This window comes from Camelus bactrianus, chromosome 27 (assembly GCF_048773025.1).
Source record: "Camelus bactrianus isolate YW-2024 breed Bactrian camel chromosome 27, ASM4877302v1, whole genome shotgun sequence".
Classification (NCBI taxonomy): Eukaryota; Metazoa; Chordata; class Mammalia; order Artiodactyla; family Camelidae; genus Camelus; species Camelus bactrianus.
Window position 1 is genome coordinate 32,588,258 of NC_133565.1, and position 21,852 is coordinate 32,610,109.

General features: G+C 55.9%; 1 pseudogene; it reads right to left on the reverse strand.

Moving 5' to 3' along the window:
- Positions 1-1,999: 1,999 nt before the first annotated feature.
- Positions 2,000-11,846, reverse strand: LOC105069264 (stress-induced-phosphoprotein 1-like; annotated as a pseudogene).
- Between the last annotated feature and the right edge of the window lie 10,006 nt (positions 11,847-21,852).

Genomic DNA, 21,852 nt, shown 5'->3' on the forward strand with positions numbered 1-21,852 from the left:
AGGCTGTCTATGTGCTGAGGATCAGCCTGAGGTATAAACTTAATGTCTTCTTAGTTCTTTCCTGAGCCTTTCTTTGGGGTATGCACAGTCCATTTCTAATTTTCTCATATTTGCAGTTGGTTTTGAACATCCTAGTTTTCCAGTTGTTTTTGAATGTCTGGCTCCTAAAAGGGGAAAAATGAAAAATGAAGAGGGTGAAAATGTTGCCAGCCCTCTATATCTCCTGGATGTCACTTCATCAGATGTGGTGGGGTTGCAACAGTGCAGGGCTGTGCAGCAGCAGGGGCTGCGCTCCTCTTTCTGCACCTCTGTGAGCAGAAGCCGCCGTCAGCAATCCTAACTGAGCTCCAGTATTTGGAGGGCAGCGTCCTTCTACACACCCTAGCTCCCACGAGGTTCTTTATGCTATTTTCTCTCCTTTTGTTCACATTTGAAAATTTCAAAATTAAAAGAGGGTTTTTTTAAAATTAATTTTTGAAACTCAGACACAAGAAACCCATTAGCCAAATACAATAAAAGGATGTTTTAAGATTCTTCATGTGAACATCCATCTGAAAAAAGAGACAAAATAACTAGACTGTAAATGATGGACTGCCTGGAGATTTGATGATTTTAAGGAATTATTATTCATTTTACTTTTTAGGTCTTGTAATAGTCCTGTGCTTTTGTTCTTAAAAATCCTTATCTTGAAGATATACCTCTGAGATACCCATAGGTGATGTTATATGAAGCGTGGGGTTTGAGTAAAATGTTCCAGTTTAACCGAGTGTGGGGAGTACGGAGGAAGCAAGGTTGTCTATGTGTTGATAATTATTGAAGATGATAGTGGAATTGCTCTATTATTTTCTTCTATGTAGACAGAAATTTTCCACTAAAGGAGGTAAAAATATTAATTTAGATGTACATGTGTGTAAATTTATAAACAAACAAATCTTTATATCTATGTATGTATCTGCCTAGATCTTTATTCCCTTTCCGTATCTGACCTTCCTTCTGCCTGAAAGTGCCTCTTAGGTCTGCTAGTGACAGATTCTCTCAGTTGTTATATGTCTGCAAATACCTTCATCTTGCCTCCTTTTCTGACATATATATTTTTTTCTGACATGTATTTTTTGCAATGTCTTGAACTAGAAGCTACAGTCATTTTCTTTTAGCCCGTTGAAAAGTTTGTCATTCTGTGGTCTGATTCCTGCTGTTTCTGTTGAGAAGTCAGCTGTCAACCTAATTCTTGCTCCTTTGAAGGCAAGCTGACTGTTTCCCTCAAATTCTTTTAAGATTTTTAAAAAATTGTGTTTGGTTTTCCAGTGTTTTACCATAATGTATCTAGGTGTATAATTTTATTTATCCTGCTTGGAATTCATAAGGCTTCAGTATTTAAAAAACATTTTCAGTCATTATTTTTTAAAATATTGCTTCAACCTCCTTACCTCTTTCCCCTCTTTGACTCCAGTTAAAGGCATATTTGACCTATTCATTGTATCCTCTGTATCGCCTGTTCTCTCTTCTGTGTGTTTTATTCTTTTGTCTCTCTGTGTTTAATTCTTTTTTTTTTAATTGAAGTGTCAATTTACAGTGTGTTAGTTTCTGGTGTACAGCATAGTGATTCAGGTATATATATACATATTTCTTTTCATATTCTTTTTAATATAGACCATTACAAGGTATTGAATATAGTTCCCTCACGTTTAATAATGAATATTTTCTTCTGACCTGTCTTCCTGATCTTTTTTTTCTGTAAAAGTTTACTAGTTTTCTCTGCAGTTGTGTCTGATTGACTGTGAAAACTATACACGGGGTTATTAGTTATTATGCTTTTCTACTTTAATTTTTTTTTCAAATCTGTGCCATTTTTTATAGTTTTGTGGTCTTTAAAATTTTCTCAGCCTTTCATCTTTTTGTGCATAGTAAGCTTGGATGTTTTTTAGTCTGTGTCTGATGACCCCAATATCTGGACTCTCTGAGAGGGTTTCTTTTTTTCTTTTCCCTCTCTTTTTTATAACCATGCCCGACTGGCTTGTTTATTGGAGAAGAGGGCATGGAGTTAACAATGTGAAGGCAGTTGGGAAGAACGTCTTCCCCTCCCATACATACCCACTGTCCCAAATGAAAAAGAACCAACTACAAGAGAGCAGCTGAGACAGTGACTGGGGGTCGGGGAAGGAGGCCTGGAACTCAAGGGAGCAGAAGAGACTGTGCATGTCCTGGGAGGGCCCAGAGGCAGCGTCTGCATGAGTAGCATGAGCACACATCTCTGTATCTTCCACGTAGGTCTGTACAGATGTGCAGAGGTACGTCGTCACTCTGCCCCTCCTCCCGCTTCTGCTCTGTGCTGCTTGCTGCAATCCCAGCTCCTCTTTCCACAGGAGGACGGACGACAGGAAGAGGGAGGATGGGCAAGCCATCACTGCACTGCAGTCAGATCCGTATCCTTCAGCTTCTGAACCTTCTGTGCTATTGAGAGATCCTTTAATGTTCAGTGAGTGCCTGCAGGTACTTCTGCGTCTGTTCCAGGGTGAGCCACACGGCCGGGTCACGCATTATCTGCTGCACCTCAAGGTGGTCATGGCCCATCCCCCCTTCACATCTTTTGGGCTGTTGTGTCGGTCTGGCTGGGCCATCACGTAGCGTCAGTAGCTGTCTGCTGCCTCCATACAGTTGGAGTTCAGGTCTGGTGCCTTCTGGTAGACTTTCACGGCTTTTGTGTAGTCTTTAATCACTTCTGTGGCAGCTGCTTTCCACATGTAACACTTGATGAAGGTCGATTCTAGCTGGATATAGTCCTTGAGTGCCCCCTGAATCTCCCCGAGTTCGCTGTAGCAGGCAGCTGGATCGCTGTAGTTTGGCATCTTTCAGGTCCAGTTTGATGGCTTCTGTATAAAGCTTCCTGGCCTTGGGATAGTCCCTTTTCTGAAACATTCATTGCCTTTGTTCTCCTCCTCGAAAGCCAGGCCAGGGCTTATGCAGGCCAGCTGCTCTTGCTCCTTCAGGATTTTCTCTTCCTATTGGCATTTCTTGAAGACATCTGAGGGCCAGTGCTCTGCCAGAGACTCGATGTGGAGATGAATGGCATCCTTGTACTTTTCTTCTTTGAAATTGAAGTTACCAGTTCGAGCATAACCTTTGGCAATCTGTCGATAGTCTTCTTGGCCCACTTCAGTGGCGTTCTCTCAAAGCTCCTGGCGTTCAGTGTTGCACCCTTTTCAAAGTGCACGGCTGTTTGATGGGCCACGTCAGTCACGTTGGTGGGGTCCAGGCCCTTGGCTCTGCCATAGTGGCTTCAAGGCTGTGTCGAAGTCTGTCTTTTTATAAGCATCATTCCCCAATTCTTTTTCTTTCAGTGTCTGCTTCTTCTCTGGTAGATCTTCCATTGGCTCTGGATGGGTCTCCTTTTTGGGAGGAGGTGGTGGTGGAGGTGTTGCAACTTCTTCCTTCTCATCCGCACTGCCCAGATCCACACCGAGGAGGACACTGACAGCAGTCACGGTCGGGGAGTTTGCAGTTTCTGCCCAGTCAGACAGCTTGTCTCACAGTGGCTCTGGCAGTTCCCAGCAGGTAGGATCAGTGAGCCACCTTGTCCTGGGGTCACTCGCCAACTTCTGGCACAGTTTGGGCATGTTGGAAGCATTTATGATGTTCCTCTCTGCCAGCCAGGCCTCCGTATTCTGAAAACTCTGTCTGAGCTGAGGATTGACTGCTTTGTGTTTCAAACCCTCCTCAGAAGTTCGCTTGACTCCTTCAAATTGGTTTAAGGACTCAGGAGCTTCTGCGTTTCATGAAGAGCCCCAGCCCCAGTCCGGCCTGAAGTCAGGGGTTTTGCAACCACACTCTGAGGGCGTTTGTGGTCTCGGTTATTTCTGCCAGCTCTTGATTCGCATTGTCCTGTCTCCGCCTGTGCCTGGTTGCCTTAGCTGTGAGTCAGACATTTTTAAATACTAGTTTGGAGAATGTTTTGAGGATTAAGATCATGTTAGCTTCCTCCAGAGACCACTGCGTTTCCCTGTCCCAGATACCTGGATTCACTGGCAATTCGAGATCATTTTAATCCAGTTTTAGGGACTGAGACTCAAAGCTGTGCTGCCATCTCTGTGAAGTGCAGCTTACTTCCAGGTCACCCTTACTCCCACAGTCCAGCCTCTCAGTGTCCCGACCCAATGGCCGGTGGGTTTATAAGTGTCAGACACACATCCTGCCCCAAATTTTGGCAGGCCCTGGACTCCAGCTTTTGTCTCTGCAGCACTACCTAGAAGCTGCTCAAAGTACCAGTCGGTGTCTCGGCTGCCTTTTTAGGGCTGGGAACACCCCCACGCGAGAAACGGCTCTGCAGGCCGCGCGTGCCGCGCTGGGGCTCTGTCTGGGGGGGTTCTTCACTATTGTGTTGACTCTCTGATACCTTCAAGCTGATTTTTGTTTTTCTCCAGCCCGAGTTTTTATTAATGGTAAAAATTGCACAGCTTTCCCAGTTTCTTCCATGGTTAATGGGCAGTTCACACTGCCCGCTCCTCCTTGAGTTGGGAACAAAAGCACGGAGGTGGGAATGAGCCTGGAAAGAATGGGGGTTCCTGTTTAGCTGGAGTAGGGGGCGCTTGTTGGGGAGACATGGAGAAGGGTGAAGACAGGAAAATCATGAAGGGCTATGAGCCCCTAAGAGTGTGGGCTTCCTGAAAGGGACGCCTGTCCTGATGACCCCCTGAGCCTCCGCTGAGTGAGCCCCTCTCACGTCAGCTGAGTCAGAGAAGAGGGGCAGGCCTAGTTTCTACCCAGTGCAGGTGTAAAGTCGAGGCGAGGGCAGCGAAAAACAGAAAACCCCAAATAACAGTGGTTTGAATAAGATGGGTGTTATTTCTCTCTCACACCAAACAAATCTGGAGGTGGGCAGTCCACAGTTGGTCGGGTGACTCAACAAGGGGGCCCCAGGACCTTCCTTCTTGCTCCGCCATCTTCCACTCATAGCCTCTGCTTCATGGTCCAAGAACTTGAATTCCACATTTCAGTCAGCAAAAGGAGAAGGACAAAGAGTAATACCTTTTCCTTTTGAGGGCATGCACCCTACGTCCCTCATGGCACTTTTATCCTATTGGCCAGAATTGAGTCATATGGTCACACCCACCTACACGGGAGGCTGGGAAATACAGTCTTCATTCTGGACCACCCCTTGCCCAGCTAAGAACAGTGGATACTATTAGTAGTGAAGGATAGGAGAAGAAATATTCAGGGACAATTAGTGGTCTCTGCTAGTGCCCTCCTCTTTCCTATCCTGTCCTCTCCTCCTCCAGGAAGCCTTCCCTGATATCTCCAGTACTAACTAAGCCCCACTTCCTCTGCTCCACAGCTCAGAGAGTCGGACCACTGTAAGGAATTCTTGAATAAGAAAAAAATATATTGGGTGTTTCCAGTAGAAAACTATGCATAGTTTTGATTAGAATACACTATTCTGGTGCTCTGTATGTTTAAAAAAAAATCTCTTTTTTCACAACTGGTACATTGTAGATGATAGTAATGCAAGATAATTCTTTTTTATAATCATGCAAATAAATTGCACACTGGGAAATTAATTGACCACCCCCCACCCTGGCCAATGGAAAAAGCCAGTTCTATAACCGTTTGTAAATTTATTTAAACATTCCTTTATTCCATATAAATTAAGGCTTCTTTGAGTTCTTTAAACTGATTGTATCATCTGCCTGGTTCCCTCGTTAATACTGAGTTAAACACAGTCTTGAACATATGTTCATTTTTTATCTATATAAGCATCATGGTTTCCCCTCTTTTTCACCTTTTGACACCACACACAGCCTAACTTGGTAAGGCGGGGAATCCAGCCAGAGGTTCTAGCAGGACAGACGCCAGCCTGGGCAGAAAAACACAGGCAAAAATGGCACTGGGAGTCAGACCCCTGACCTGGAGGCCATGCCTTTGGAGATAAAGGGCAGGTAAGGGGTCAGGTTTCCTACTTGGGCACATGACTCCCAGGGAGGAGGGACAGGCAGCAGGTGGGCAAAGGTGGGCAGGGGAGAGGCAGGACGGCCGTCAGTCTGCCTAATTCCAAGGGTACATCTGCTTGTCCTTGCTTCTGACAAGGGCTCACGGAATCACAGAATGCTTCTGACCCTGTCAACCTTGTTGGAAGAGATGGGGGTGATGTCCAGGATACCTGGATGATGGGGCAGTGGGCAGGGCTGTAACCTGAGACCTTTCCCAGATGCTGGGGGAGCCTTGGCTGGGTCCCTGAGCTGGGGAACTGTAGGCTCCAGAATGTGGCTGGATGGTGGGGGGATGGTTCTGCCCTCCCTCCTGTGCGGGAGCTGACTCACCTGTATACCTTTGCTAAGGCTGTTCTCTGGGCCTAGAGCACCCTCCCTGGAAGCACCATGAGGCGGGAAGGTGCTGTTTCCTCTCTCATACAGCCTCCCCTGGCCTTCCTCAGAGCCAGCACATGGCTACCTCAGCGATCACTGCAGGGCATGGGGAAGACAGGGATGCTGGGCTGGGGAGTGGGCCAGGGCTGAGGTCAGCAAGGCAGGCTGGAGCCAGCGGACAGAGGTCTCCAATGTCCATGGAGAATTGAGAATTCTGCAAAGAGTGGAGAGGGTCCTGGGCTCCCCCGCAGTCTTCTCCCCATTCCTCCTATGAGCCCCCCATTCTGTCCTGGTCAAGTGGCTGCAGCCCTCAGAGCATCATAGCAACCCTTCTCTGAGGACCCAGGTAACAGATGGGGGCTTAGGGTCTGGATCTGGCAGGCACTTGCCAAGGGGCACGTGGGGAGTGTAAGCTCGTCCCCTCCAACCCCCGCCCCTGCTCCCCCCACCACTGGAGGGTTTGGAGCCCGGAAGAGAGAGCCAGGAAGGGGAGGCGAGCTTTGCTCCCATCTTTGCAGCTGGAGAGGCCCTACCTCTAGAAGGTACTTAGGCAAAGCTGAGCATCCGCTGGCCCCACTGCTACTGGTGTGTCTAAGCAAATGTCTGCCTGGCCAGCCCTGGGGTGGCCCGTCCTGTTCCTCCCCTTGGGGTCCCACCTTGTCCACTGCTGTCCGTTCTTTCTTCTGGTGCTGGACTAGGGACACAGGATGACCCCCAGTGCTCGCCCCCTCTTCCTGCCCCAGGAAGCCTAGCAGAAGGCAGGCCTGCAGAAAACCACTGCCTCACCCCCACCAACACAGAGTGAGGGGCCCGCTCTGTGCTCGGCTGTGTTAGGGAGCGGGCGTGGTGGGGTGCAGAGCCCTTACACAGCCCCACCTGAGTTACCGCCAGGCTCTAGACAGCGGTCCCGTCAGGGCTGTGGCGCTCAGGGGAGGAGGGAGGCCCTGGCGTGGGCTGCATGGCCGGGGAAGGTCCTGGTTGAGGGGCTTGAGCTGGTCCCTGAGAAGAGGAATAGTGCCCAGCCCTCGGCGCTGGGTCCCCATCCTGTCCCGGAGGTTGTGAATCTTCTAAAAGTTCTTTTACTGAAATCCTTGATCTGAGGCTTGAATTCACACTCAGTTTATTTCAGGTATTAGGACGGGTTATTGCAGGTTGGGGTGGCCATCCTGTAGCGGTGCAGGGGAAGAGCAGAGAGCGAGCCCGGGTCTAGCCCAGTTCAAATGCGAACTTCAGGACCAACCCTGTCCTAGACTGAGCCCCCACCCTGGCCGTAGCCTGAGCCCTGATCTAGACATAAGCTGAGCTGGGATCTCCAGTTCTTAACTGAGCTTTCTCTGTGAAACTCTTCTTCATCAGGAGGGGTTTGGTGGGAAGAATGAGCGTGTGCCCAGCTCCCAGTACTGGAGCCTGATCCCAGAGCCCTTGCCTGCTGGTGCAGAGTGGCCTCAGGCGTGGTTCTGTCCATCACCCCCTCCCTGTCACTGGGAGCTCTTGCTCTGACCACCGCTGCCAGGCCAGCCTCAGTGCTGAGGGAATCTTTAGCTGAGGTCCGGGTCTGCCAGGGCCCTGCCCCCCGGCTTTGGCCCCAGCCCACCCTGGCCTGGAGGGGCACTAGAGATGAGGACCCAGTCTCCTGGGCTCTGAGTGGCTTTCGCTCTTGGACTGGAGCCATGAGAAAACAAATTTTCCTCGCCCTGAGGTGCCTGGGAAAGGGGTGGCCCTGCCAGGTTGGGCGGGGGTTGGGCAGAGGGCTCTGGTGTCGCTTTCAGCCCCGGCTCTGTGGAGTCAGAGGCCTCCTGGCATCACCAGGTAAGACCTGGGCATCCTGGGAGCACAGGCAAGGGAGATGGAATGAGGTGCCAGCGTGGGCTGGCTGGCCTGGGGGATGGGTCACGGGCCAGGGCAGGAGGGGCTTGTGGAAGAACAGGTGAGAATGGGGGCAGTGAAACCAGGACCGGCAGGAGGGCATCCACCCCACAACCTGGGGGGGCCCGACCCTTAACCTCTTCACCCAAAAGGAGCTGGGGATGCAGGTGGCAGCCTCTGAGTGCAGGTTTACAAAGCAAACGAGCCATGATCAAACAGTGGGTAAAGGGCTGGGCTGAGGGGTTTGCCTGATCCTGGGATGACGTGTGTCAGGGTGAGGTGAGGTGGTGGGGAACGGGTTGGGGGAGGGGTGCATCCAAGTAGGAGTTGCTGGGTGGTGGCCAGAGGCAGGCAGGGAGGGCAGGAGTTTCCAGTCTGATTTCTTGCTGTGAAGGGTTCTCCCCTTAAGGGGGTTTCTGTGGCTTGCCCATCCTGAATGACCTGGAGCAAGTCACTGACCCTCTTGGAGGTCACACACAGGCCAGGAGCCTGGTGGGAAAGGCTTTGAGTTGAAAACTTCATATGGCTGCCGTGGGGCATTGGGGTGGGGCTTTTGGAGCATGATCTGAGCCCCAGCCCGGCTCCCTGGAAGGCACCAGACACCCTCTTCCTGCCCTCAGCAGCTTAAAGCTTCTTCAGGGTGCCTGGCCCTTCTCCTGTGTCGGAGGAGCATGGGGAGGAAGGGGGGTGAGAGGAAGGCAGGAATGACTGCCGCAAGGACCAGGAGGGGGCTGTGGTTGAGACCCCACACCATTCTGGGTCTGCCCAGAATGCCCATCTGCAGGGAGGCTCAGAAAGAACTCCTCTACCCAAAGCCCACCCACCTCCACACCCAGTATCCCCAGTCCAGGTCTCGGACCAGGATGGCACATGGGCCCAATGTAGTGGGCAAGCCGGGGGCTATTCTGATCTGCCGTCCTCCAGAGTCCCCTCCTAGCCTGATGGGCTAGGGTGGGGCTGTTAGGATCACTGCCCTCCGCTAAGTCCCATCCCACCCGGACACAAGCAGGGCTCCCTCCCTCATCACAACTCTACCATGTCTGCCCCCCACCCACCCAGACCATTGCCACCACTGAGACCCTCCCCGCCTCCATGAAGAGCACCCCACCTCACATTTGCAGACTGGACAGACATTTCACTCTTCTTCAGTAGCTTTCCAGGCCTATAACCTCTCAGGCTGTGGGGCCGGCATGTAAGGTCCCCATTCAACAGAGTCCACAGCCCAAGAGGAGAAGGGCCCTCTGTGGGGTGGGGCAGCAGGGGCTTGCCCCTGAGCTGCAGGGCAGAACTGTGGAAAGGGGCCAGGCCAACACAGCTCAGGAGGTAGCTGGAGGCTTCAGCTAACCAGAGCTCACAGCTGGGCAACTTTCCTTTCTTGAAGGGGGTCTGAGCGGGAGACTTCTGTCTGCCACCTTCAGTCTGGTTCTGGAGGCTTGGGAACCTGGGCAGGAGCCTTCAGCATGGGCGGGCAGTGGCTTCTGGCCCCTGGGATTCTCCTGGCTGGTAAGTGGAGGTGCGACGAGCTGGCCCTGGGGGAACCTATCCCAGACCTCACCCACTCACCTGGGGGACTCCCATAGCTCCCACATCAGGGCTGACCTTCCTTGTCTTCGTGTAAGTCTGGCTTTGATCAGCTCTGGGACAGGGCCAGGACCCTCTCCTAAGTCCCCCAGGCATGGGGTTCCCTGGGGGCACTCAGCGCCACCCACTTGGAGGAACCTGGCACGGGGCTGGCCCCCCATGGGGCTTAGTGAGCCCTTGTAGACAGGTGTGGTGTTAAGGCTGTCAAAGATGGGTTGCTTCTCCATCCCCCAGCTCCTCCCCCTTCAGCCCTCAAGAAGCATCCTATTCTGGGAAAGTGATAAAGTAATTGTCTTGTTCCCTCAGTAGAGTGTTGAACAGCACTTCCCAGCACCCTTGAGTGGCCTGGGTGTCACCGCAGAGCCTTCCCTTGGGGAGGGGGTGGAGCTGGCATGGGAGAGGAGAGAGGGACCCTTGAAGTATGCCCCTTTACCCTCACAGTCCCCCTTTCTGGGTGGCAGGGCAGGGGTCCCCTGTCTCTGGTGGGCTAGGATCAGAGAGGCGGCTTCTGCCTGGGGTAGCTCAGTGGTTGGGGACAGAGCCAGGGGCAGGGTTTGGATCTCCTCAGGCCCCTAAGGAGGGAGGTGGCAGGGAGAGCAGGTGTCTGCAAGGCTCTGGGCCCATCCCACCACACAGAGCAGCTGGCAGAACAGGCTTCTGATTTGCAGCTGTCCTGGTGGTCTCGGCTTCTGCTCTGCCCCTTCCTTCTGCCCACAAAGACCTGGGCCGGTCTTCCTTGGCCTCTGGCCCATCTGCTTTGCAAGGTAGCAACAAGAAGATACTCACGTCATTAAACTCCTTGGTGACAGCCCTTGCTGGAGTTTTTCCCTCAGTTGAGAGTGCAGGAGCCCAAAAGGGAAACGCAGAGGCATCTAGGATCCAGGAAGCTCTTCTAGGCTTGCCCTTGGCCTTGAATCTCCACTTGGGCCAGCCTGCCCCTTTGGGAACTGCTGGTGCCTCAGGCAGGGCCACACCTGGACCAGCGCCATTGACAGTGGCTGAGCCTGCAGCCGACAAGGCCTCCAAGTCCCAGCCAGTGTCCTGTGTGGCTGGATCTGCAGAGGAGAGCTTGGTTCCTGGGTCTCCAGAGATGGTTGCTGTATCGCCATGGCAGGCTTCCAGCCCATGGCGTCTTGATGTGGGGCCAAAGTCCAGTGAGGTCCTCAGGTTGCCTGTGACAGTCCGTGCTCCTGCCCCTGCAACACTGAGGATATCTGTCACCTCTGGATCAACCAAGCAGCTAGTTGGAGCACCCCCTCCCCCCACTACTCCTGCACCCACATCTGGATCCCCACAACCGCCGGCCTGGCCCATGGGCAGGCATACCTTCAGCCCCAATGCCTGGAGGCCGTCTGCATCAGGGGCCAGCAGCTTGGGGCCAGGGGCCTCCCTACATCTGACATTGGCTCCAGCGGCCCCAGAGAAGGCCGTGTCCTCAGCACCCCAGGGTCCACTTGTGTTTACATCCATCCATAACACGCTGGTTGCCACAGCACCTCTTCTCCCTGTAGCAACAGGGTGGTCTGGGCTGGACACGGCCTCCACAGCCCTCACAGTGGGTTCAGGGTCACCCAAAAGTGGTCTGGCATCCAGCCTGCGCCCAGGGCCCAGTGGTCCTTCAATGTTGCCATTGCCCTCAGTGGCACCCTCTTCAGGGTTGTCATCAGTGTCACTGCTACTGTCATCCTTACCTTCTTTCCGATCATCTGCACCTCTGTCTTCATCAACATCACCATCACCAGTCCTGTCCCAGTTTCCTCTTTCACCACCAAAGCCAGAACCTCTCTGGATGCTTCTGTGTCTATGCTCCCACCCACAGGCACAGGCCTTCTCTTCAATGTCTCCAGCATCCCACCTGCCATGCCACCCCTAATGGTTACAGGGACAGCCGCTCTTCAGTGGACAGTCCAGCCCGGGCAGACGGTCCCTGCCATCCCAGCCCGCTTGAAAACCTTCTCCCTTGGATGTGCCTTTTGCCTTCCCTCTGGCTGCCTGGGTGTCCTTGGAGGTGCTGCCTCCCCCCAGTCATCTTCCCTGCCTCATCCTGGCCAGGCTGTCTCATTGCAGGACTCAGGATCCCCCTCCCCAGGACCCAGTCGTGTGACCCGCTCCGTGGCCTTCAGAATCACCAGTGAAGCCGTCTCAGCGGTGCTCAGGAACCCTGCCTCCCTGGAGTACCAGCTGCTACGTGAGAGCATCCGACACCAGGTTGGCTTCTTCCCCCATCCGCTGAGGAGTGCTGACCCCAGCCCGCCCCACCCCACTTGCCTCTGAGCACGTAGGCCCTGGCGCGCCTCTGTGCTTTGGCACGTGCTGTTCCTCCTCCCGGGACCGCCTTGCTGCCCTTGTTGCCTGGAGAAGGCTGCCTCCTCATAGACGCCTCCCCTGGTGGCCGCCTTTCCCACACTGCACCCATCCCCAGCCTGCTGCTCCCACAGACCTCAGCCCTCTGAGGGCTGCCAGTTAAGGGCTGGGCATCCACAGGGCTCTGGCAGTGGTGAATGAACAAAACCCACCCTGTGCCTCTCCTCGGTGTGGGGAGGAGCAAGTGGGGGGCAAGGTGGGAGCCCAGGAAATAGAAAACTCCCTTGAGTTGCTCCAGCAGGAAGGGGGAGCCAGGCAGAGGCCCTTCCGAGGAGTGGGTGTGGAGAGAGGACCCTCCCAGGATGACCTGGTCCCCCCAGGGAATTAAATGGGGATCAGTGTGTGGCCGCCTTCTCTGCACGAAGTACCATCAGGAACAAACAGGCTCTCAACAACCCTCCCACCCCCCCCCACCCTGCCCCCACCAGCAAGATGAGAGTTCCTACAGTCCAAACCAAACCCTCCTCCTGCCTCAGAACCATGGACAGAGACGTGCCCTGGCCTCTTGCCTGTCGTCTGTCATTCCAGGGGGCACTTTGAGTCTCTGTCCATCTGTTCAGTTGCTTCATTTGTTCATATATCTAATAGAGTGACTGTTGTACCATGCTAAGTGCTGGGAGAACAGTGACCAAACGTAAAATTAATGTCAAACAAATCCAGATGTTACTAGAATCGTAAGCTGCGTAAAGGAGCTGTTACAGACAGAACATGCAGAAGACTGATTCCCATTGCTGGGGTTAGGGAGTTGCCCAGACAACACCTTTTTGAGAAAGGGGAATTTTAACTGGGACAGAGAGAAGGCAGCCAGGTGAATGGGGAGGGGCTTCCTAGGCAGAGGGCACAGCATGTGAAAAGGTGGGCAGAGGCTGAGGGGCTCAGGAGGGGCTGTAGGGAGAACAGAGAAGGATGTGAGGTAGGGCGGGGGGCAGCAGGAAAGGACTGGAAACAATTAGGAGGCGGAGGGAGAAGCTGTCATCTGGCTGAGATGGCTGGGTGGCAGCTGTGGGGACAATTGGAGTGGCCAGCAATTTTCAACCCACAGAGAAGGAAAGGCCCACTCAGTCTCTCTGGATTTCAACGTTCCTCTCTAGTAGATAGAATTTTATTTTAACCACAAACACTCATGTGCTGGATATGGAATCAGATATGGAGCCTTGGATGGGAAGCTGGACAGAGATGAGAATCTGGGATCAGAGAGAGGGGATGGTCCAGCCTCCTCTCTTACACTCTTTTCTTACTTCTCTCACCAGAGCAGGGAAAGGTTAAAAACAAAGCCCAAAAAGGCATGAACTGAATTATCACCAGGACCTCTGGCCTCACATCAATTGTGGGACTGAGCGGGGTGGGTCCCATCATTCCACTAGATAGACTAGAGCACGGGGTGGCAAGCTTTTTGTGCTGAGTGCCAGACAGGAGATATTGTAGGCTTTGTGGCCATCAGATCTGTCAGAACTACTCGACTGCTCCCATACAGCGAGAAGGCCACCACAGACAATCTGCAGACAGGTGGGCGTGGCTGTGGGCCAGCGCAGCTTGGTGGATACGGAAATTTGTATCTCACATAACTCTGATGTGCCACAAAATACTATCCTTTTGATGTTTTTCAACCACTTAAAAATGTGAAAATTATTTTTAGCTCAAAGGCCATACCTGAACAGGCAGCTGGGCTGGGCTGGACTGAAACTCAGACTGGATTTGGCCAACTGCCGGCTGAGAGCTTGGGGTGCGCAGCCCTCGGGCAGGGCTTGGTCCTGTCCCAGAGCCCGGGCTTACGTTGATGCCCGCCTCCCTGCCATTCCAGGGGAGAAGGCAGAGCTGGTGCACTATGAGGTGCGGCTGCAAATCCTGGGCCAAGCCTTCACCAAGGCCTTGAAAGACAAGACCAGCCCTAAGTCCCAGGAGCTTCGGGGGATGCTGACAAGATGGGGGAGGTGAGGGTGGGGAAGCAAGGAACGGTAGGAGCAGGCGGCCCCTCTCTGTGTCCTCCATCCGCCCCTCAGGCTCCTTGTCTTGCTGCTCCTGCACCCTGATTCTGAAGCCTGCCTCCCCGACTTGTCCCCAGCTGGCTGCCGTTTAGGACCCAGGCTGGCCCTTCCTCCTCCTGGGAGCCCTCCAAGGTGGCTCAGAGCTCTGTTCTTGCTGGGCCAGGACCCCTTGCCTGGGACTTCTGTGGGCCTGGCTTTGCTTTCTCAGGGGTCTGTGGTCTGGGAGGGGGACCCACCCAAGCCATCATCTCCCTGCTCTGCTCCAGGCACCCCCATGTCTGAAGCCTCAGGTCAGCCTGACACCTCCCTCCCCAGCTGTGCCATGGCTCTCATTGTCCTGGGCCTCCTGCTTATTGCACTTGTCCTGGTGAGTGTCTGATTGGTCCAGGGGCTCTTCTTTGGGAAACAGGCTCGGCCCTTGACCCTCTGAGCCGAGCTGAGCTGAGGGGGTCACTCCTCACCTGAGCCCACCCACTGGAGCTGAGGGGCTTCCAGCCAGGGAACTTGGCCTGACCGCACCTTTCCTGCCCCAGGTGCTGAAGTGGAAGGCCAGGTTCCAAGGGTTCAGCCACATGGGGTGAGGTCCGAGGGTCAGTCCTCCCTGCTCCCCCTGGGGCGCTCACTCTGGGTGGAGTCTGCTCCCCAGCTGCCAAGGCCTTGTGCAGACATTTCCCAGTGTTGACAGAGCCTGGGTGGTGCAGTCACTGTGCCCCAAAAGCTCACCCCCCCCCTGCCAGGGCGGGGCAACCCAGGAGTGATCAGGCAGAATCCTTCAAACCAGCTCCACTTCCCTCCAGCCCCTTCCTGCCTCCCTTCCCATGACACCAGAGGTGATGCAGAGGATGGGTGGACAAAGAGAACTGGGAAACAGATCTGGGGACGGGAGCTTACCTCTACCATCCGAGGACCCTGCAGTGGCTCCTCCAGGCCCTGGAAGGAGTGGGGACACACTGGATGCGGGGGAAGGGCAGGCAACACCATTCTGGGGTACATTCACTTATTCTTGACTCTGCCCCCAGGTCTCCCCTCAGGCTGCTGCTCCCTCCCCTGCAACCCAACTCCAAGCCTCTCCTTCACCACCAGCCTTCCACAGTCAGAGAGGGAAGGTGCCAGCCGAGGTCACACAGCAAAGGGGCTTGTCCCTCCTATGACACCCAAGGACTGGAGTCCCAGGGCCGGGACAGGCGCAGTGCGAGGAGCTTCATCCTGCTCACTCAGCTCAGGCCCTGAGGGGCGGAACAGGCCAAGGTGGAGGCCTGCAGGAGATGCTGGACGGGGAACAGAGCAGGCTCCCTCACACCTGGTTTGGCACAGGGGTGGGGCTGGATCTATTATTGGTCTTAAGATAAACTCCAGGCCTTTGGGGTATGGAAAATTAAAAGTGGAGCAGCAATCAGAAGTTGGTATGAAAGACTGCTTTTGTTTCTAGACAGTCATGCACCATGAGGTCCTGGGAGAGGGTCAGCATAGAGCCTCCAGGAGGAGGTGCAGACCGAAGTCTGACAGAGCCGAGGGTGGGAATGGGGGCTCTCGGGGGCAAGGCCTGGGCCCAGCCACCCCTCTGCCTTAGAGCCAATCACGCTCAGACCAACAGGCTTTGGGTGCTGGTGGGCCAGGTGAGGCCTGGCAGCTACACAGCAAACCAGAACGCCGGGTGTGTGGGCTTTGCCAGGGAAGGTTAGAGCTGCTGGGCAAGCCAGGTTCACAGAACAGGTTGCCTGGCTGGGATGGAGGCCACGCTGACAGCCTCTCACCTGCGGGTGGGGCTGTGGAGGGGGGAGCATCTTTGGGGGTTTCCTGCGGGATACCCGGAAAGGTGAAGGCCTTGACCCACAGAGCTCCAGCGGACAGGAGAGATTTGGTAGCACAGGGGGATGGTCTTTGAACCCATGACTGGAAGGGAAGGGGGTCTCAAGTGTAGTCCCACCCCAAAGGCTCCCTCCACATACAGGAGAGCTGGCAGGCCGAGCGAGGGGGCCCAGGAGCCCAGGGGCCAGACATGGACTTAGCTGGCCAAAGACAGCAGCCAGCACCAAGAGGCCAGAGAGGGTCAACAGGAAGGTCACCAGCACGGAGGGGTTGACTGCAGCTGGTGGCAGGCAGGTTCCTCTGTACTTCTGGAATACACAGCCTTTCATTCGTGCCCCTGAGGGGCCTCTGCCCCAGCACCCCGAAGACCAGCCTGATACCCACACCTGTGCTGGGTCGGCCCCCACGCTCCACACGTCCACCTCGAGGGCCCTGGGAGACGCTCCTGTCAGGATGCCTGGTCCATCCCCATGAGTATTTCTTAGGGAGGGAAGGTGATGCCAGCCTTGTTCTCCCGCGCTGCCACCGTCACCTCGGGGTCCTTGTAGACGTGAGAGAAGCGGGTGGGCTGAACGAGGCCAGAGCCTGGGGGCTGAGCTGGCTTAGGTTTCCTGGCCCACCACAAACCAGGCTGTGGGGCCTCGTGCGAGGCCTTGCACGAGGCATAGTTCAGACACACCCAGCGAACGCAGTAGCGGTTTGGGGGGGGGGCATGGGGAAGGGAACCCACACGCCTAGCATGGTCTCTCTGGAGGTGATGTGATAGTAACTGCGACATGTGAGGAGGAGGGGTCTCCCTGTCAGCGTGAGCCGGCCGGTGGCCATCAGGCTGGATGGACACCACCAGGGTCTGCAGGATGGCAGAGGGGCTGGGCCTGGGGGGCCCCGGGGGCCTGGGAGTACCAGCTCCCTCACACAGACCAGAGTGTCTTTCCAAAGTGCATCTTCTTCTCCTGTGGGCAGGATGGGGCCTGCAGGACACTCCCCCTGGCCCACCACCAGCATTACACAGACTTAATTCTCAGCAATCCTGCAGCTGTGCAGCCCCATTCTCCAGATAAGTAAACAGAGGCCCAGCAAGATGAACATGTAACACTGCTGGTGATGCCTCCTGCCCCTCCTCCACCACTCCGTTCATGCTAACCCCGTACCTGTGAACCAGGTGCTGTTACCCCATCTCAAGGCTCAGGAAAGGGAGGCAGAGAAGTTAAATGACATGTCCAAGGTCACAGAGTCACAAGGCTAGGCTCAAACCCCAACCACCTGACTCCAGAGCCTGCATTCCTGACCACCTCAGCCCCGCAGCAGGGGCGGGTCTAGGATCTGCACCTGAAAGGCGGGAACCCTGCTGCTTCCTTCTGCCTGCCAGGGGACAGGGTTTCGGTGGCGGCAGGGCAGTGAACAATCCAGCCCATTGGCCAGTGGTTCTCCAGGGCCTGGAGGCCAGGGGCAGTGCTGTAAGCTGGCCCCCCCCACCCCAGCCGGGACACCCAGCGGGCAGGGGAGGGGCTCGGCTCCAGCCGCACCTGCTGAGGGGGAGGCAGGCAGGGGTGGCACTGCCTCTAAGCGACCTCGCTGGTTAAGAAAGGAGCAGAGCCCTTGCCTGCCCTTCTTCCCTCCACATCAAGGTGCCCTTCAGGGCTGGAGGGGCCACTGGCCACCAGGCCATGGCTCAGACGGTGAAGGACCCATGGGAACCACTGGGGCTAGGTCCCACAAAGAGAGCAGGACCCCTGGCTACTTCGAGGCCAGCTCCAGGGCTACCACAGCGGCCCCATCTCCTGTCAGCCTAGTGGACGAGAGACTCAGCGTCCTTGAGGGGCTCTGTAAACTTCCTGTTAAGGACAGTCAACGAACCGGGCAAGACAGTCTTGTTCAGCGAGAGCCTAGCAGGCACAGGAGGGGCCAGAAGCAGACAGAGGTCAGCTGGGCCCAGGCCTGGCCCCTGGAGGGACAGCAGGCTGGGGGAGGGGTGTCATTCGCCAGCCGCAGTGAGGGAGCTCAGGTCCACGGCCGGCCGTCAGCGCCTAGGGACCGTCTGCTAGGCCTGGCGCTGTACGTGGGCTCCTGCCTGGAACCACAGGTGCCTGACACTGGCCTGAGGTAAGGAGGGTAGAAGGAGAAGCACCCGTGGCCAAATGCAGGCACCTAAGCATGGGGGGCATCGTGCCCAAAAGAGACCACAGGGGCCAAGAGCTTAAGCAAATGTCATCCTGGGACATCCTGTCCACTTAAGTCATACCTTATCCCTACCCTCAGCTCACAGCCTAGCGGAGGGTCCACAAACAGATGTCAGTGCTGTGGGGAGGGGGCCCAGCCCAGCCTGGTGCATCCAGCAGAGCTGTGTCTGCCAAGGAGACCCATCCAGGACAGAAGAACCCATAGGTCCAGGTGCAGGGCCCAGGAGCTGCTAGCTGGGTGTCCACCCAGGGGCCAGAATGGGACAGCCCTGCAGATGGCTGTGCCCTGGGTCCCCTAGGGCTCGGAGGGGGGAGTGCCTGGGGCAGGGGTCTGAGGACCTCTCGGAGACAGACTCAAGGTCCTGGGTACCTGGAGCAGGAAGCACATGAAAGCGCCCTTCCCGGGCCAGCTAAGAACGTGGAGGATGCCCTCCAAGTCCAGGCTACTCGTGCTGCAGCCCAGACACCATCTCTCCTTAAATAGGAGGTGAGTTGGCAGGGAAGGCCCACTGTTCCCTTCCTATTCCCTCCCACCCCTTACCAGATGTGAAGGAGAGCAAAGGCTTTCTCAGGACACACCCCACCCAGGTTCTCTAGCGCCGGGAGGGGAAGGGGAGAGAAAGTGCCAGAGTGAGAGGAGCCAAGGTCCTGCTCTGGCCCTCCCTGTGGGGCCAGGAGGCTCACGGGGGAAGGGCCAGGTTAGGAGATCCCAGCCCTGGAGCCCAGAGCTACCCCTGGAGATGACAGCCTGCAGCCTTGTCCTCCCAGCCCAGAGGCTGTACCTGCTTTCAGGTGGCTCATAGGCTTGAATTGGCCTGATCCCGGGATCACCAAGGTGATGGGCAGCTTCTCAGGCTCCAGGTGCTCCGAGGTCTACCTTGCAGAGCACACCAGGAGGGTGTTAAGATGTTGAACAGAGACCCCAGGCCACCCTGGGCTGAGAACAGACTCTGACCTGGAGCAACCCCTGCCAGACCTCAGTCTTTCCCACTGTTTCATGGGGACGTCACTGCTGCCTCAGAAGGCAAACAAGGGCAAACACAGCTCCCAGCAAACTCAAGACCAAAGGAGGCAGGGCTCTGGGCTGTTCTGGAAGGGGAGGCTGGGGCAGGTGAGGGCCTTGTCCTGAGGGAATCACAATCACCTGGGTCCTAGCCCAGACCTTCACGTGCTTTCCCCTAAAGCCCAGCCCTAACATGAACCTCTACAGAAAACGTTAAAGCGAGGGGGCAGGAGGGTGGGGAGTGACCCTTCAGGAAATGTTTCTTAGACCTAGGGACGCTTTGAGCTGGGCCACAAGGCAGTCAGAAGGTAGGTGACAGGCATCCTCACAAGGTCAGCCAGGGAACACAGGAGGGACAAAGGTGTGGTGGGGAGCATATTCTGGAAGAGAGTGGGCACTCCCCCACTCACCACTGGGGCTGAGCGAGGCCAGGCCCACATGCCAAGGGAAGTCGGTACCCATGCGCTGGCGAACCTCAGCTGGCAGGGTGCACACGAGGTCTGAGCTGGCTGGCACAGTCTGCCGTGGACCTCACCCTGGCTGTGCGCCCACAGTGATCTCTGACTGCAGGGAGCCGGTGCAGAGAGGACACGACCAGTCGGCTAGCCAGTGAAGGAGGCCGGGCCCCTCCCCAGCTTGCAAGGGGCTTGGGAGGCAGGCCAGGCCCCAACCCTAGGCTTAGCAGCCCACCCAACCCCAGGGAGCTGAGAAGACTTACTAGAAACAGACAGTGGGGTTTGGGAAGCCGGCACAGAGCACAGCACGCACCTGAACTGAGGAGAGGGAGGCCTCTAACTTTGGAATCCACCGGACGTGACCACCCGGGGAAGGGCTGGTCTCCACCCCACCATTAAGAGCTGGGGCCGCGAGGGCACCAGCCCACCTCTACCCCTCAGTTGGCCCTTTTCGTTGAGGAAAGGAGGGATAATTGCCTCTCACAGGGACCCTGAGGCAAAACCAAACGTCAGTCCCACAGCGAGATAGATGGGTACGTTCTAGGGAGGGAAAGACCAGGGGCAGTGTTGGACGTGCCTGGGCAGGTAGGAGACGTGGAGAAAACTGCCTTCTTTGAGGCCCAAGGAGAAAGGAAGACAGGCAGAGAAACTCTCAGACATTCTGCCTCGGGCCCCCTCTTCCACCTACCCCCTAACCCAGCTTCTCCATGACTCGGGTGGCTATTCTATTCTCACTGTCAGTACGACTTCCCAGCTGAGCCGGGGAGCAGGGGTGTGACAGAGCCCGGATTTATCAGGAGCATGCATGGGAACCTTGGGGGTCAGGCCAGGGCCTCTGACATGCCACCTGTCCCGGCCACGGGCAGGCCGTGCTGGAACCACCTGCCAGCTGTGGCCTCCAACTTGAAAGATACACGTTCTAGACCAGGACTGCAGCCAGACCCCCTGGGGCCAGGGACACAGTAGGATGGGACATAGGTCACTTCTCACATCACTGGAGCTTTGGGCCTCCCGGCCAGCTGGAAAGACAGAGCGGCTCTTCCTGAGGGGACGACTGGGCCTGGACTACTCAGACCTGCCTCTGTGACAGGGGCGGTCCCAGCTTCGGGTCAGACTCCTGAGCTGACCAGAGGGGACCTGTAGTCCCCCCAAAGTCCACAGCCTTCTGCACAAGGGAGCACCATAAAAAGGGGTGCAGAAACACCAGGCACCCCTCCCAGCTGGCCGTGGCCTCCTGGGATGATCTCCATGAATCCCTAGTGAGTTGGGATGGGGGTCCCAGCAGCCAGAATGGGAGAAGAGCTGGGTCCTCAGGGTGGGAAACCCAACAGGAACATGGCAGTAGTTGTGAGTTCTCGGTCCTCAGGACTGAGTCCCTCTGCCCAGGCGGCTTGAGACACTCCCTCTGCCCAGTTCAACCCAGAGAGTCAGGGGCTGGTCCCAAGTAACCTCTCTACTTGAGAGGGACATCCTGGGAGTCATTACACATCTCAGAGGCTCAAGTGTCCAGGCTGTGGACGGACCAGCAGTCAAAGAGAAAGGGGCCATGGGTTTAGGGTGGTCTGAGGCCTTAGTGTGGGTCCTGCAACAGTCAGGGGCTTTGGTGGACCCAGAGTGCCCCATAAGGGGAAGGGGGACTAGGCTGCGGCCCGCTGAGGTCCACGGCACCAGACATCAGAGGGGTCCTTGGGAGGGAGACCAGCAGGAGAGGGATTACTGCAGAAGCCACAGCCACCTCCTCTGCAGGGCGGGCGCAGCTGGAGGTTTAGGGCCCACATCAGGGAGGTGGGGCCTGGGGTCACGGGGAACGGGGGTTACCTGCTGGGGCTGCACGGAAAGTGAGTCTGGGGTACAGTGCGTGGCATCAGCTGAGTGGGGAGAGGCCTCCTCACCAGTCCTGAGGGACGCCGGGAGAGAGGAGGCTGCCAGGGCTGGGGCCAGAGGTGCCAACGAGACCAGGACTGGGGTCTGAGCAATCTCTAGATGGAGCAGCAATCAGGGCTGGAAGAGGCTCCAAGCTGAACTGGCAAGGGCTGGGCTACCAGAAGCTGGGGGCCTGGGATGCCCACTGTGTTGGGGAAGCACCAGGCAGATCTGCTGGGAACCAGGTTTGGTGGCCTGGGACGCTGCTGGACATGGCAATGCCAGGGTGGTCACCAGGCTGGGGAAAACCTGGCCTCTGGAAGTTGGGGTCCTGGTGTGTCTTCAGGGCTGGCAGGTGGCAGGCTGAGGGGTGGCAATAAACTGGTCAGG